We start from the raw sequence: 10,971 nt of genomic DNA, 5'->3' as shown, positions 1-10,971 counted from the left end.
ACAGAAGCAGTAGACTGACCAAACATATGGATGAGTTGCATGTTCATTGCATTTTTTCTCCCCTTATAGTCCACCACCCTCTGTCCCTCAGAACTCTGTTCCACCAACACTAGCTACAGAACAGGACAGAGTCTTCCCTTTTTTGCTTTATGGGTTTTTCAAGTAAGCAATAAGGAGGCACAGATGTGCCAAAGGTACAGAATGAAGAACTAAGTATTAGTGCAGGAATGAGGTTTTGAGAACCTGTGTCTAGGTCTCGGCTATTGCGCTGGCTCTGCCAATTCAGGGATCCCGAGACCTTGACATACCCTGGCTTGCTTTTGCTACTCCAAGTGTGTGTGTGGTGTGAAATTGAGCAGGGAGAAGACTAGACACCTGCTCTCATCTTTCATCCCTGAACGAACCTTAAAAAAGTCCTAGATTCTCAGCTAGGAGCATTGCAGGCTATGGGGTGTGGAGAATACAGATGAGTGTGTGGCTGGTCCAGGGCCTACTGCATACCAGTGAGTTGCTTCCATCCCTAAAGAAGAGCTTTCTCCTGGTCACACTCAAAAAGAGCATCACACTCACATCAAGAATCTCAATTACTCCCAACAGCAGAAACCGGGGCTGGAATCACATGCCCATTTTGCAGAAAAGCAAACTACAGCCCAGATAAGTGAAATAATTTCCCCAGCTATACTCTGCTGAATGGCAGGGTCTGAATTTGACCTCAGATCTTTAAAATCCCACCATGGGGCTCCCATTTAAGTGAAACTAAAATCCTTAGCTCAGGGCATCTCCTCATTTCTTCCAAACTGAAGCTGTTTAGGTCCTGTTTTCCTATGATGCCACCGTTTTGAGCAAGTCAGAGAAAAGCCCAGATCCAGTGTACAGCACTGAGAAGACTTCAGACGACTCCCTAAGAATTCGGAAGACTTGGTATGTAACGGGTCTCATACATAGGATTGATATTTCCTCACACAGAATCATGTGGGTTAAAATGCACATTACTAGGCCATTCTTGATTTACAGAGTCAGAACCTCTGGAGCAGGGCCCAAAAATCTATCTCCTAATAAGCCTTCCGGGGAGAAGCCGTTTTAATAGAGAGATGTTGGTTCTGTGATACAGTAAGCAAAGGGGACCAGGAAGCATAAAGCAAGGTTCCCTAAAGAATCAACGAATACTTCCCATGATGCTTGAGCCAAATCTTGGAGATTGCATGGGAACTGGCCTCTTTAGGAAAGAGACTAACCTGCTCAATCTTGTCACTGGAGGTGTGAATGTAATAGCCACAGGGTCAACGGTCAGGAGCAGTAGGAAGGAAAGCAATGGTCAAGAGACATTCAGGGGTGTCACAGATGCACCGACTCAACACAATGACCACATAACCTGAGTAGGATTATGGAACTATCACTTCCATTGTTCTGCTCTGAATAAGCCCAGAGCTGCTGCAGTATAGACTGAGACATCTCATTATCTTTGATGTTTCATGGGCTTCCCTATTCCCCAGTATATCTCTTCAATATATGCTAATCACACTTGAATGTAGAGTGGGTTTCTCACAACATGAAAGAATTACTAACATACTATGATTAGAAGTTTGGACTTTATCGTGGAAAAAAAATAGTTAGCTGTGGCAGATATTAATAGTCACCTAAAAACAGCCATTCTTCTTTGCTGCAACTTTGCAGCTACCTTCTTTGCTGACACACCCTATGGAGAGTGGAATTTCTAGACATTCATTGTCCCAAGTTCAGTTGCATCTAGGGAAGGGTCATGTGATTTAAGTCTGGCCAATGAGACATAAGAGAAAGTTCCAGGAGCATTTCTGGCCAAGATTTTCCTCCATAATAAAAAGAGAGCTATACTAGCTCCTCGATTCTTTTATGCTTTTATCAGAGTGTGAAAATGTTATTTTAGGAGTCATGGCCATCATCTTGTATCCAAAGATAGAAAACCAAAAGAATTTCAGAGGAACCAACTCATGCATCTGACTTCACTAAACTGATAACTAACTTTAAAACCAATTAATTTTGGATCTATTGTTTGTGAGAAAATAAATATATTTATTCTTTAAGCCACTTTAGCTCTGAAAGCTTTACTGATATAAGATCTATTTCAGTAAAGGGTTTCAATAAAGAGGTGGATATGACCAGTTTTGTGTTTTTAGAGGATTCTAGGTTAAGGTATGAAGTATATTTTGTATGGGAGAGTGAGAGACAGAAACAGAGAGACTAGTAAGGAAATTTGTAGTAATCAAGGCAAAAGTAATAGAGACCTGAACACACACATGAAAACCTATTATGTACTAAGCCAGTGATCTGAAAACATCAGTTACTCTCATATCATCTGTAACTTTTTTACTTGATACTATTTTCTTTAAATAGCTTTCTTTCTTAGTAAAATAAATTATCATATTTTTATATGATAGTCATTTTTTTAAGTGCACATTAAGTGACTTGTCTCCATTATTAATTATGACAAACTTTTTTTTTTTTTTTTAGGCAAGGCAACCCTTAGTTGACCTCACAGATTGCAAGGAACTGTCAGCTTGCAATCCCTTATTATTATTATTTTTTTTTAAATTTTTTATGCCTACAGCATCTGGTCTTCCTAGGTGGTCTCCCATCCAAGTACTAACCAGGCCCCACCCTGCTTAGCTTTCGAGATCAGATGGGATCCGGCTTGTTCAGGTTGGCATGGCCGTAGACGTGACAAACTAGTTTTTAAGAATGAATTCTCCAATTAAGAATAACTAGTAGCCTGGATAAAATAATACTTAAAACTCGGGACTTGAGCGTCTAGGACAAAAAAGAAAAGAGGAGTACGAAGATATTCTGCGATAATTTCCCCTTTGAGGGACTTACCGATTCTCAGGCGTGAGAGTGAGAAGCTGATCAGAACTTTGGGTAGTCTCACAGTCTGATGAGATGCGAAGTCAGAGTTTGGGGTCTGTAAACACCATGGATTTTCATTTGGGACCACGATGGGCTGGAGGTGTTAAGAGTAAAAAAATAAATCAGCCCTCTCAAGGAATGAAACCAGCCTCAAGTCAGCTTTATGTCTGATTACAACAAAGTACATTCCCGGTAGCCTAATTCATATTAGCTTAAACTCTTATCATTGCTCTCCCTGGGTCCTACAGTTCTGCTTTCTCCAGAAGCAGAGGTATGGTGAAAAAAATAACAACAGTGATACCTACTATTTATTAAGCATTTACTATGTATCAGATTCTTACTACTACACTGTGAAAGAGATAACATTATGATTCCAATTATCGATGTGAAAAACTGAGTCTCAGAGAGTTAAATAAATTGCCCACTGGCACAAAACTAGTACATGATAGAAATTTGACTCATCCTTGGCTGCGGAGCTGCAAGCATTCCTCGTACCAGCAATCTGTCGTCTTGCATTTCTAGCTGGCCTTACATGTACCACAGGCAGCACAGCAGTGCTGCTTTGTCAACAGTGCCAGTAGTACCTGGGTCTCATGGACCATGCCTGTGCTCCACTGGCAGGTCCAAGCATTTCCTCTTTTAGGCAGCAATTGTCAAACTTAAGTCTCTGGGACTGAGTCATAATTCCAAGGGCTCCCTTGGGTCACTTTCTTTCTGAGGCTTCTTGGTACCTACAGCTTTACCTCATCCCTCTTCATCAGTTGCTTTCTCCTACCATGGGGCTATGGTGCCGCCATCCTTCACATCCAACCTGATCTTTTCCTTGCTTTTCAGCAGACAGCTATCTTTTCTGAGTCCGTCCTGTTAATTTTCCTGACATTTATTTCAATAAAATTCAGTGCATCTGGTTGCATCATTCAGAGTAAGCTCGAGGCCAGGGAGAGCAAACTGTTTTAACCTCAAATGTTCTCTCCACCCAATTGATAATGGCTGCCTGGAGCACGATGGCTAGAAAGATTGTGAGACACATTCACACTCAGAAGTAGAGCCTGCCACGCTTGATGAACGATGTCTGATGTGACCATAGGCTGTGAGAGAGAGAGAGAGTGGTAATGTATACACCACATATCGGTCTCTATTGCTCTATGCTCTGGACACTTTTCACCTTTACCCACTACCGTGATTCTGTCTCTAGAAGGAGCAGTTCCACAAGGAGGCATGCCTGCTGGTCATGTTGGGGTCCTTTTATATTCATTTCAGAGGTTCAGCTTATAGAGGTTCAGCTGCTTGCTAGGAAATATCAGAACAGAGACATAAACCTAGGATCCCAAGAGCAAATTCTCTACTCTTTCTGCTGCCCTCAGGTATCTCTCCATAAGCCTTTCTACGGCTGATAATGGTTTATGAACCAAGAATTTATATACTCCAACCAACGAAAGTTTTTTTTCCCCTGAACTATGACTATTTTTATATGAGAAGCCTAGCAAGGTTATAAAAATGGAATCACATTTAGTTACACATTTAATGAATCACCTTCTTTATTGAAAAGAATCAGGTTACATGCAGTTGGGATGGTCCCTGAACGCCAAAACGTATCTTTTGCATTTGAAAAAAAAAAAACATGTATGAAAGAGGAGAACTGACTTACATCACTCACTCGACAGTGGCTGTGGGCACACCGAAGTAGGTTTTCTTTCTGTTTTGCCTTCGAGGTGTTTCTATACATGTCTCCCTCCCTGTCTTCCAGCCTCTCTCTAACGAATTCCCGCTGTGTTCAGTTTTCTTTTCTCTGCAACTTCAATTATTTCCTTCTCTCTCCGTGAGGAGTTTCAGTCAAATTAACAACTTCTAGTCCTGGAACTTCCAGAAAAGTAGGTTCATGGCTAACGAACTGACTTCTACCTTTGAACCAGGAAAATGTAGCGATTCACTTACCTATGCTACATGGTATTATATATGCTAATCCAAGGAAAAACTAAGAGGTTCGTGACAGAGAAAGCTGAAAATGACGAAATTTGGGAAATCTGGGACTGGGAGGAAGCAGAGAGGTCATCTAATCTACCCACTCACCTCAAATGAAAGCACAGAGAGACCCAGAGCACTGAACAGACATTAATGATCAGCCCGTTAGGGGCTGAATTACATTACGGCCCCTCACAATTGATGTGTTGATGTCCTGATCCCAGGGATTTTGATAGGCTTTTATTCATTCATTCATTCATTCATTCATTCATTTATTTTTAATGAAGTTTATTGGGGTAACATTGGTTAATACAATTATATAATTTTCAGGTGTACATTATCACTTGACATCTGTATATTCTATTGTGTGTTTATCACACAAAGTCCTGTTTCCTTCAGCTACCATATATTTGATTCTCTTTACCCACTTCACCCTCCCTCTACCCCTCTATATTTGACCCCCTTTATCCTGTTCACCTCCCCCCACCTCCCCCACCCTCCTAGTAACCACTAGTCTATAGTCCTCTGGTAACTCCTAGTCTTTTAAAAGCTCTCCTTCCCCTTAATCCCTTCTCCCCTTTCCTCTAATCTCTACTTTTTCAACTTCCTAAATGTCATTTCTACTTGTGGGAGGCCAAAGCAAGCTTAAAGGGTCTCCGCCAGCTCTTTCCTGTTCCTTCTATTTCCTTGTGGTTAGTTTTTGAGATTGATGGGCTATTGTTTTAGAAGCCAAAATGACTATTTTTAGGTTTTTGAAATTCTGTTCACATTTGCCACCCGTATGTAGACACAGAGACATGGGTGAATCCGTTCTGGTAGTGTAGAAACTCTAGAAAGCTCAAAGCCCAGCCAGAAATTCTTTGCTGAGCTGGCATGCATGGTATGTAGACTCCATCACAATGCCCCTGCACAAATCTGGTATTTTGAGCTGCTACCGTCCAGTGTAGTTGAACTGCTTAATGTCAAGCTCCAAGGCTGCCTCAGGGGCTGAGAATCAAAGAAGGAAAGGATCTTCTTCTAGGATTGCTACATATCCATTCTACTTGACCTGTCAGTCAGTGCAGAAGTCACCTCCACATTCTACTCTTAGAGATGTTAGAGGGACCTCTACATTTGATCCAACCATCTCGTTACATAAAGGAGGATAATGAGTCTCAAATGACATAAAATGACATATGTCAGGTAACTTGATACAACAATGGAAGGGAGATAGCACCTCGGACTCCCAATTCCAACTCTGGAACTCTTCCCATGTACCACGCCATGTACCTAACAGCCTCACCCTAGATGAGTTCTGGTTACTGAAATGTGACCCATATATGAGAAAGCTAAACTGCCCCAGGATGGGGGTTGGCAGATCTGGTCAATGCCAGCTAGGACCATCCAACACAGAACAGTTAGTGCCTGCTTCTCTTCTTTGGGCCATATCACAGCCACTCTTGTCAAAAAAAAAAAAGGAATCAGCACACATTTTAAGCATCACACAGTGGAGAGGACCTAGGCAAGTGCCATCCACTCAGCCACACTCTCTACAGTGTATGGTGATAACTAACCTATGCACAGCCTAACGGCTCTGAGAGTTGGAATCTGTCCAGGCCTGAAGCACAAGAAACCTGGGTCCTTATCCAACTCTGTAGCTTACAAGTTTGAGGCCTCAGGTAAAACACTTCCCCTTTCTAGTTAGAGTCTCCATCTGTGGTAGGCAGAAGAATGCATCCCTAACTCCATCTGCTCCCCACCCCCCTAAAAAAAGTGTTCATATTCTAATCACAGGAATCTGTGAATAGTTATCTTACACAATAAAAGAGGTTTTTCAGATGTGATAAAGAGATGGGAAGATTATATAATGCTCCCCTAGAGCCTCCAGAAAGAAATGCTGCCTTGCCAACATCCTTATCTTAGCCCATGGACACTTGTGTCCGACTTCTAAATAAATTCGTATTGTCTTAAGTCACTAAGTATGAGGTAATTTGTTACAGCAGTAATAGAAAACTAAGAATAAAATAAGTAATAATAAGTAATATTATTAATGTTAATAAATAAGCTACTTTAAAAGTCAGTTATTTAAGAGACTGCTCTCCAATGCACTGGCATTGTCATAGTCCAGGCTTCACTGTCTTTCACTGGATTATTACAGCATTCTCCCACAATCCCCCTGTCTCCAGCCACACTCCCCTGTGCATTGTCCACACTGGTGCCAGAAAGATCAGTCTTAAACGTGTTTCTGATTTCACAACAACCTCCTAAAAATCCTTTGCTAATTTATCATCTCCTAGATGGCTGGTTTTTACTGTTGTCTTCGTTTAATTCACTCAACCTCTTCTCTTTACAAGCCACCCAGCTTTGCTAAGTTTCTTAAGTATATGTCTTGCTGAACAAAGCCATTTAATTTCAGTGTGGGGCTGTTGGGGGGTGGGTGGGAATCACTTGCTGTTCTTCGAGTATGATACGTTCAGGGTAATAACCACCTTGACCAGCACTATGCAGTTTTGTTCTCAATTCATGACTCCTTCTCACCAAGGATTATCTCCCCATTGACCAGAGTGCCTATTTTTCCGCCAAGAACAGATCTGTTATCTGGAACACAACACTGTGCTCTAGATTATAAAATCATCCTGTGTTAACTGTGTCAATTGCATCTGAGGATCTCAAAATGCAACATAAAGAGCATGGAACCAGTGGTCAGAGATCTGTGTTCTGGCCCAGATGACCACCATGTGCCCTTAGACACACATGCACGTTTCCATGGCCTTAATTTCCTCATCTGTATAATAGAACAATTTGGACTCGAACATGGCAGGGACTCTCTAGATTGAAACTTTATTATGTATAAACTTATATATCATCCTAAACCTCACTGTATGTTTACTAGTCCAGTGTATTTTTCCTGCTTGCAATTAGGAAAGCTAGAATTCTGAAGGCGATGTAATTTGTCCAAAATTGTTCAGAACACCAGAGTATAATTTAAATTTTTGCATCCAATTCATTCATTCATGCAGTCAATATGTTTTTTTTTAATGTGTGTTATATGATTGCCACCACACCAATGATTGAATAATAATAATAATGATAATAATAATAATAATAATTAATAATAGTAATAATAATAGAATAGGAAGAGACTTTGCCTTCTAGTGACTGACCACCTACTGTGGTAATCAGTCTTATAAGCAAATGCCTTGCAGTGTGATAAACGTGTTAGAGAGAAGCTCCAAGTGTTTGAGAGAGGAGGAGAAGATCACTAATTGCCTGGGTGAGGGCGGATGGAGTCTTCTGCTTACAAAATCCTTCCACAGGCATCATCTCTCTTGATCGCCACAACCCTCCCATGAGGTAGAGAAGAGGTTTTGCTTGTTTCCTCTCTTAAATCAAGAAACTAAATGTGAAAAGTAGACTACCTAAAGTCCATGTGGCTGTTAAGTAACAGATCCAAGGAGGGCAAGAGCTCTTTGGATGCCTGGTGTGATGGTGTCTCTATCACAGTGAACTGCCACCTCTTTTTGGTTAGCAGCCCCAATGCACTGATAAGTTGTGAAACAACAGAAATTCATGTAGGGCCCACCAGATGACTTGATAGATGAGACCAGGTCTTATTCGTCTTTCTCTTTAAGAATTCTGGTGGGACTCAACTGGCCTCCACTGGAAGAATTTGGATAGGTCAAAGCATTTGTGATGGGCTGGTAACAATTTGCAGAAGTACTCTGAAGGAAGGACAGAGAAGAAAATGTGTGAGAAGGGTAATTAGGAGAGCATAAAATTTGTCCCAGAGGTTAGTCCTCCAACACCTCCCCATGGACAATTGCCAGAGCCTGTCACAAGCAGAAGGTGAAGGAACTATTTTCATTTAGAACTTTATGAGACTTCTTTGGGTGCCAGGTTGCAAGGTGTGGAAAAAGATGACTACAGAGTGGGGCCTGAAAGAAAAGATAACAAGGTAACAAAGGTAACAAGGAGGAGGCCGTGTTAAGACATTTTACTGAGCTGGGCCAGAAAAAGACACATTCATGGGCCTCTGTGCGATCGTATCTATCTGGGTTTTGCAGAAGGAATCATGGCAGACTCTTTGGTGACTAGAGGTCAGTGAAGCATGAGTTGCATTTGTATCTTCAGCACCTACCATTGACCTCCCACATAGCAGAAACTCAATGAATGTCTGTTCATTTGAACAGAGCTAGCTTTTCACTATTGCTCCACCTCCAAGTGTACGAAAAGGCATCCCACATAAGCCTCCCAGGGACCTTTTCCCTTTCATAAGTGGCTCCATACTTCATTCTCATCTCCTCTATCATTGTTATCTACTCCCTTCCTCTATCAGGGATTAGGACTCCTGCCTCTCTTTATATTTCAATCCAGAACTTCAAATTCAAAAGGCATTTGAGGCTCAATAGTTCATTTTGAATACAATAAATGCTTGATTAATCATAGCCTGACTTGTTACGGAGTTGAAATATCCTGAGGACCGCTGGCACAAATTTACTTTATCTTTTCCAAGTCTTCAACACTTCTCTTTGCTTCCTAAATCAGCAAACACAGAAAACATGTCCAGTTGTCTAAAGCAGACACCCGTTGAGTTTTTGAACAACCACCTAGAGAAGATCACGGGAAGTGTGATCAGTACCCAAGGGACTTAATGAGTGAGCGTCATTCTTTCTTTCAACAAGCATTTATGTGTCTCAGTTGTGTACCAGGTCCTCTGCCATAATATTTTATTGCATTTGTGATTTACCTGTTGTTCTCTCATCTTTCTCACCCCAACCACTGCTGACATGAGTTCTTTAGGGGCTGTGTATCTGCAATGCCTTCCCATAACTCTAATAGGTGTTTAGGTTTCTGATCTCTCTAATTCACGAGTGGCCGTGCTTCTGGAAGTTCTTCAGATGTTTTATGAGCCCTAAACACTCTCTCTTTGGAATGATACAAGAATCGTCTTTTATAGACATTGACCTTCAGAAAGCATTTCAGTTCCCCTTTTGCCTTTGGTTCAAGAATTTTTTTTTTTTAACTTTCCCCCTCCTCCATTTGAGGTCCTAGGAAAAGATGGCTGCTTAAAGAAGACTGGGCTCTTTTCGTCTTACTGTTCTTAGTTGTCTCTGATCTAATAGGTCTAACATTTCATATGAAAAATTATTGATTGAATTTGTCCTTAAAGATGACTGTGAGAGAGACCATGACCCACAACAGGGCATCCAATCTGGAGCCAGGCAACCTGGATTTCAGCTCTAGATCTGCCACTTAACAACTGGATGACCTGAGCAATTTGCATAAACCTTTCCTGCCTCATTTTCCTCAACTGAAAACTGAAGGAGAGAGTCAAAGTATATACCTCTTAAGGAGGACTGAGTGAGTTCATACACGTATGGAAAGTTATTAGTAGACAATGCCTGAATAGTAGCAACTCCTATATCTGCTAGCTGTACTAATTATAGGAGTACTAGTTATAAAAGATGGAGGAGGAGGAGTGAAAATAAGACGTATTTGCACACTGATGATGCAGAAAAAAAATGAAATGGCTCTTATCAGATACGAACTAAATTTTATTCTGCCTAAGAGCATTCATTGTTGTGTGGCAATTTTGCCACAGATGAAAATGTCGAAATTAGCCATCTCCCTTCATTCTATTTCTCTGCCCTCTGAGCAATCTTCCGAGGACTAATTCAACTTTCCAGGTACCTTAGTACTGGGAAAGTGGTGTGCGAGATTGAGAACAGGATGACTCTGGCCACAGGAAAGTGGCAAATTGGCATTTTAAAATCAATCTTGTGTGAAATTAGTATCAGCATGTCACCGAGAATCTCTGCTCTCTAGGTGTACTGAGAAGACCCTTTTCTGGGCTTCCACGACTTTGGACCCAAGCCCCTAGACCATGCAAACTGGAGAGAATGACGTTCTCCTGAGGTTCGCAGTCCACCTTGTCCCATGACCATTGCTTCGGCTTCCTCGTGTACGATACCCATTCACTGCATTCGGACCTCAACAGGTTACACTTTGGTCCTCATGGAATCTCTAAGCTCTCCAATCTACCATGAAACAATATTTTTCTGTGGCAGGCACGCTGCAGGATGCAGGACTGGAAGTTCTAGATTAGAAGCTGCATGTGTCTTAAACACCTGACACAATGCCAGGCACAGA

At 41.4% G+C, this 10,971-nt stretch overlaps 1 long non-coding RNA gene and 1 pseudogene across 1 annotated transcript in view; both read right to left on the bottom strand.

The window, feature by feature from the left end:
- Window positions 1-2,958, bottom strand: part of LOC112472890 — a 34,188-nt gene extending 31,230 nt beyond the window's left edge. The window contains exon 1 of the long non-coding RNA XR_003043801.1: window positions 2,851-2,958. This is a non-coding gene — a long non-coding RNA (uncharacterized LOC112472890). The remainder of the gene's footprint in view (window positions 1-2,850) is intronic.
- Window positions 2,576-2,694, bottom strand: LOC112473149 (annotated as a pseudogene).
- Window positions 2,959-10,971: the final 8,013 nt, after the last annotated feature.

Source organism: Pteropus alecto, unplaced genomic scaffold, assembly GCF_000325575.1.
Source record: "Pteropus alecto unplaced genomic scaffold, ASM32557v1 scaffold111, whole genome shotgun sequence".
Lineage (NCBI taxonomy): Eukaryota > Metazoa > Chordata > Mammalia > Chiroptera > Pteropodidae > Pteropus > Pteropus alecto.
This window is presented reverse-complemented; position numbering and strand designations above follow the sequence as displayed.